This window comes from Trematomus bernacchii, unplaced genomic scaffold (genome assembly GCF_902827165.1).
Source record: "Trematomus bernacchii unplaced genomic scaffold, fTreBer1.1, whole genome shotgun sequence".
NCBI classification, from domain to species: Eukaryota; Metazoa; Chordata; class Actinopteri; order Perciformes; family Nototheniidae; genus Trematomus; species Trematomus bernacchii.
In genome coordinates, this window is record NW_022987720.1 from 26,964,489 (window position 1) to 26,971,379 (window position 6,891).

Genomic DNA, 6,891 nt, shown 5'->3' on the forward strand with positions numbered 1-6,891 from the left:
CATCGAGCACACATCTCAACGAGAGAACAAACACTGAAATGTAATTTCCATCAGACCAGTCATTAGAAATTCATTGCATTCAAGATAGCGTGAAAGACAGGGGTGTTTGAGCAGACTGGGAATCTGACAGAAGGGGCAGATCTGGAGATAACACTCGGCAATAAATTAAAAAAGCAAACAAAACAATGAAAAACATCATATAAGATTGCACGTGAGTTAGAAAAATATGTACTCGACGCGTCTTTAAATACCAGAATCTCATTATGTGATCACACGTACTGTCAGTTTTCACGCTAAGACACACACACTCACACCATAGGACATATCTATTTGGAGCATATGAAGGTGTTTTGATGTAGTGAATGTTAAAACATGGTATATCTGTGCTTATACACAAATACACTCTCTATGCATCAAGTTAACCCCTCGAGACATACCGTCATTAATGACCCTCACAAGGTCATTGTACCATAATGATACCTGACACACACACACAGGAACACACACACTCTCATGAGGAGTTGGTGTTTAATGAGTACTCCACCACTGTAAAGGTTTATCACAGCCGTAATCAATAGTGTATGACTTTCATTATCTTTGTCGCTGGTAATATAATCACATCATAGCCCGAGAGAACTGCAGCACAATCCTTTATCATCATAATCATAGTCGTAATTGTTATTGATGTAAGTGGATGGATATTTAAAGCACAGGGACACACAGCACTGATCCTCAGGAAGATCGTTTAGTTGAGGATCTGTTGCAAGAGCTTTGTAATAACATGGGGGAACAAACTATAGAGATGTGGGGTTTTATCCTTGTGTCAGGAGATTAAACGTGTCAGAGCAACATTGGGGGAGAAAATGGAGAAAAACTGTATTAGTATAGTTCTTTTTTTAGTAATGTCACCACAGACACTTGGTTTGTAATACTGCAAATAAATTGATATTGGAATACATTCATCAGTGGGTCATGTGTTCAATCACCATTGTGTTACATCCTTTGGCAACAAACAGAAACTCAACAGTTACGGACCGTCCACACAGCAGCGTTAAAAAAATCTTGGAGGTGGGCGTATCTGAAGCTTGGGGATTTTTTGCGAGCAAGGCACCAACAACCAATCACATGAATCTCCCGCCCCCGACATACGAAGCAAAAAAGTTTGAAGTAAACTGGATATAAACTCTCCAAACAGGCGAAAACATACCACTGTCTCTGCCACCTCCCTCCATGCCTGGCTCCTCCGGTTTATATCCCGGTAGGTAAATAGGGACTGGTCATAAAGCACCGGGTGATTCCCTACCGCTAATTTCTCCTCCATGTTTTGGAATATGAGGAAATGACCTGCGGTATGTCTCTCCCAGCATACACGCGGTTTGATTGGCTAGAGCTTGAACGGTCAGATTTGCATACACGGGATTTGATTGGCTGACGCTTCCACCTCAGCTTCAAAAGTTGAACATTGCTCAACTTTGAATCCTGAAAATCCTGAAAATCTCCGCTCGCCTGCCCACAATGCAGTTCGGCGAAAAGTGAGGCAAATGACGTCACCCCATTCAAAGTGAATGGGCAGAAGCGTTTCAAGATTTTTTAACGCTGCTGTGTGGACGGTCCGTTACTTATTAAAAGGAAAATCTTAAGGTTTGTTACTTTAAACAAGTATTTTTTGAACACATTTTTGGACCTATTTGTATTAAAGCCATTCATTAAATGAGCTACCTTATGTGTCTTTGTTTTCCTCTGCTTTAATAATAGACCATTGGTATTTTCAGTAGATAGGGTTTCATTTAAATTAGGTGAATATAAGTTATATGGAGTTAAGTGAACATTTAAGATGTTGTAATACCTTATGGAATTTCATTATAAAGCCAGTGATTAAATAGGTATTCATGTGCTTCACTTAAAGAAGAAGTGTGTAGGATTTAGATTTTAGATTGGTTAAATTGCTTTCTTTTGTCAAAGGATGGTAGTTGCTTTGAAGAGAGCATAGATTATGGATTCAGTTCCCGTGTCTGCTGATGGCAAGGTAAAGCAAAAAAAATTACTTTAAATATAGCATACACTTCAACTTAATGGGTTTTTTAGGTGGTTAAAATATACTGTATTTTGCCACAGTCCCCGTCAACAGCAGGAACATTACTTTGCTTCTGTGCCCGTAACTTCTGTCTGTTTCTCCAAACTGTAGAACTTGCCTACAGCTATCTACTGCAGGTTTTACACTGACTATGGATAAGTGAGTCCTACAACCCCACTTAAAAAATCCGAACTATTCCTGTGTGTCAAAAACTCCTCAGTCAGCCGTTAAGCCAGGTAAAGATAACCCCGGGCTAAGTGTCTGTGTGTGTGTGTGTGTGTGTGTGTGTGTGTGTGTGTGTGTGTGTGTGTGTGTGTGTGTGTGTGTGTGTGTGTGTGTGTGTGTGTGTGTGTGTGTGTGTGTGTGTGTGTGTGTGTGTCTGTGTCTGTGTCTGTGTGTGTGTGTGTGTGCTTCGTGTGTGTGTGTGTGTGTGCTTCGTGTGTGTGTGTCTGCTTCGTGTGTGTCTGCTTCGTGAGGAGCTTTATCGCTGCTCATTATGCGTCAATAAGTAGACTAAATCGCAGATATAATGAGGTTGTTTCCAATTATTACGAATGTAATTGGTTATTACAATTCCACGTTATACGGCATGACTTACAATAAATTATTTGAAAAGATGTCCATTCAGCTGGAGTGAGGTTCAAATGGGCTCGTATGAGATCGACCTGTCATGCACATTAGCTCCCGTGTGGATGGGAGTGGATATAGAGCTTTGGTCAAATTGACATGCAATACATTACCGTGACAGAATTATTGAGGAGGGGGTCAAGGGGCCAGGACGCGCACATGGGGAACGACACTTACACTGGGACCGTCCAAGCGAGGCTAGAATCACAGCGCATCCCCATACGACTTTCAACATACGGCACGAGAACAAATCAGCATCGAGGTTCACGAGGAGTTCTCAGCGGACATCCTCCTTCCTACGGTTCAACCACAGTGCTTTGCTATTGACGCATTTTCCAGAAAGATAATACCCCCACAAAATGATTACAGGCATGGAAGTAAAGCCCATTATGGTTTGACGAAATTCGTGAGTCATCGGAAAAAGACAATTGCTTAAAAACAGCTGTGTTTATATTTTAAGTATGCAGATTAGTTTTACATCATTAGGTAAACAAGGATTGCGTAATTTGAAGAGCCATTTGCCACGTTTATGTCGTTGTGATTGTCTGAGTGGGAAACGGGAGCTTTGAATCAGCTGAGTGCGGTGTTGGGATTCGGAGAGTGATTATACTTGACATCCCGCTAACAATGCCCCTGTTGGTGGAACCATTTAAAAAGGTACAAAAAAGCAAGATGTTTCACTTTTTAGCCGGGGGCATACAACACAATAATAGCATCAGCTGTCAGCCGTGAAAACACTGCGGGGAGAGCGGCTCGTTGGATGAGCTGTTGAATCCAGGGACATTAAAAAAAAAACACACGGAGATGGAGAAACAGCGAGAGGAGCTGTGGGACGCAGAGGACTGGGTGAAAAGAAGGTGCCTTTCAGTTTAATTAGCGGTGGCAAATTAATTAGCAGCAGGATGCAAATTAATTAGTGTTCCAAAGGCAGTTTAAAGGCAGCGCCATAAGGAGCCACTGAAGAGGTCCCACAAGGCTTTACAGTTTGTTGCAGCCCAAACATTATCCCATTAATTAGCAATTAAAAGCTTCTCGAATCCAACTTTCTATCAATCTCTCTGTGTTTTCTTCCTCAAAGTCTCTCCGTTTGTCTCTGTACTATCCCTGAAATCACTGATATTCGAAAGTCCCCTTTGTGACTCACAACATGTATGTGACCTATTCATTTTGTTTCCCTAAGGGCTCTGTTTTCCAATGAATGAAGGGTTCATAATAATATTTCTACAGATTTGCAAACGAGCGGGATGGGGAGCACTATGTGATATTATCATTGATTTTTAAAAGCCATCTCATTTCCCATGCTCTCACTCGAGCACTTTCTGCTGGCTGCTTTACAGCCAACAGAACCAGGTTGGTGTGTGTGAACGGGTCAGTGCACAGGAGATTGGCTGCTTTGAAGAGTGCTCCCTGCTTTGGGTTTTGGCAAAAATAGAAGGGGGGTTGAGGACTGCACTGTTGAAGGTGTTTTTAAGCAAAGGACTCGATTCAATCGCCTCAATCTGATGCAAAACTGTTTTCTGAAGCAGCATCGTAGGGAGGCTCATTTGAGTCATATGAGTCAGCATCACCCAAGACCGTAGAAATCCTATCGGTGAAACCGAAAAGTTGTTGCATTTCACAAGCATATTATTATTGCCATATATTTTGAATATATATATATATTTGTTTATATATATATAATATCTGCATGTATATTTTCTATTTCGACATGTATATTTTATATTTTATTTTTATTTTTATTTCTATTTCTTGTATATTTTGTAGTTTGTTTTATTGTAAAATGCCTTATGCTGCTGTAACATCAAACAATTTCCCAATTTGGGATCAATAAAGTACTATCTATCTATCTATCTATTAAACTGACGTTATATTAACCTCCGCTACACAGTGTATTTTGCTTTAATAAAAAATGTTGATCACAAAAAAAAAGGGTTATTTTGCGATTTGGCAAATCTGAGTCTGCTGTTGACTCGTGCATGACGACGAGTCTGCTGGATCTGCTGCTATATACGGCTCCGAGTCCGCACGAGTCTGCTCTGCTGTGTGTTGCACAGTGAGTCAGGATTTGCGAATCTGAGTCTGCTGTTGACTCGTGCATGAGGACGAGTCTGCTGGATCTCTGGATCTGCTGCTATATGGTTACGGCTCCGAGTCCGCACGAGTCTGCTCTGCTGTGTGTTGCACAGCGAGTCAGGATTTGCGAATCTGCGAGTCTGCTGTTGACTCGTGCATAATATAGCCGCGGGAGCCGGGTGCTGGAGGAGGGGCTATGCTCGTGCACATGACGAGTATGGATCTCTGGATCTGCTATGCTATTACGGTTAGGAGCCGTCGGCTCCTCTGAGTCCCCACGAGTCTGCAGGAAGTTTCACTGATCCGCGTCCCCTCCCCTGAGCCAAACGATAACTTCTGGCAGCTATCCTACTTGCTAAAGGGTAGGTAGATGGACTGGGGTAAGTTGTAATGTGATTTGACATGTTATAAAGAGAGTAGCGAGTGACGCAATTTATAGTTTTAATTTGTACGTCACACCAAGTGTGGGACTCAAAGGACTCGGATTTTCCTCATTTTATACTTCTTATAAAATACGACAATCTGGAAATGATTGGACACTCTCAAAAGTTAATTAAGAAGATGATATCAAATGGAGGCGTATAACAACAAGCCTTTAGATTGGAAACAGAGCAAGTGATTGGATCCAATTCATGTAAAGGATCTTCATCAACGTACAGTAAAGGATCATCCAGAGACAGTGGTGATGGTGGTGGTTGTTATTGAGTAAAGCTGATTGCTGAAATGCTCAGTGGAATCTGCACAAAGAACCTAAAGGGAATGGTTGTACTTGTATCGGAGATGGTGGAATAGCAGGTCTGAGAATTTCAAGGATACCAAATCAAGAACTAAATATATGGCTGCGGTCGAAAAATAAAAATAAATCTGATCCTACGTCTTTTCCTAACCACTGTTCCTAACCAACGTCATTTGCTGAAGGAAATTGACGGCCCTAAAATAATCTCTTATTATGAATTAGGTTGTTCCTTGGCCTTTAACTTCGTTGGTTTTCTTTATAAGCCAAAAAGATTATTCGACTGCAACCTATGACTCATTTTGGACACTTCTGTTAGTACTTGTAGTACATTGTGTACACTTTGTTCTTGCATAGCGCGTACATTTTTTCAGGATAGTGTTGTTTTGAAAAGAAACATAGCTGTAGTGCAATTACGGGAACTTACGTTTGCGACTGTTAGCTATAGCTTATTAGCATTAACAGGTGATACAACATACATTTACATTGCTTAAAGTGGACCTATCATACTATATTTGAATAATATAGTGTAGGACCATACCTATATAAGGCATATTTATACTTTTTCTTCTTTCAAAATACCAAACAGATCATGCATTTTAGCCATGCCTCATTTTGTTCAATTTGACCATTTCTAGCTCTGTTTTAGCAAGTGCTGATTCAGTGAGAACAGCACCACCTACAGGCCTGGCATATGCACTACAGCGTCTCCAGCGCTTTCGAACGGCAATGGCCGTGGCTGTCTCCTCCTGATTGGTGGAGTTGGCCCAATAGCCGTAGCGCCACTGTCCTGACGTCAGGACAGTGTTCAAATCTGGATCAGTTTTTATCAGATCCGTTGCAGCCCCTTTATTAGAGATTTGGGTATGGAGGAAAATAGAGAGGGTTGTGTTTTCTGACACTTGGTGAGTTCCCTGGAACACCGGGGACACATATTCATGTATAAAAGACGTACAAAAGTGCATTTTGCATGATAGGTCCCCTTTAATTATCCCAATTACCTAACCAATGGCTTGTATCCATGATATCTGAATTCTGAATGAAGGGACTTTAAGCAAAACACAAGTGAAAAGATCTTCATTGTGACTTTAGCCAGATATGTTTGGGATATTGTGAGATCACAGCTAATTGTCTTTGAGCTGAAATTGTTTTAAGAGCAAATTCAAGTTTGGTCCTTGAATAAACAAAGACATTCTTATCTCGAAAAAGGTCAAATTTAGCTGATTTATGCATCTATCTGCTGAAGATGGAACTGTGATATATTGATGTGTGTGTTTGCAGAGCAGAAATACCCTTTTTCATTCTCTCCGTCTGGAGATCGATTTTCTGCCAGCAGTCAGAAAGTACTCCTGGAAAAAAAGTGGATGCAAGATGCTCAGAAACA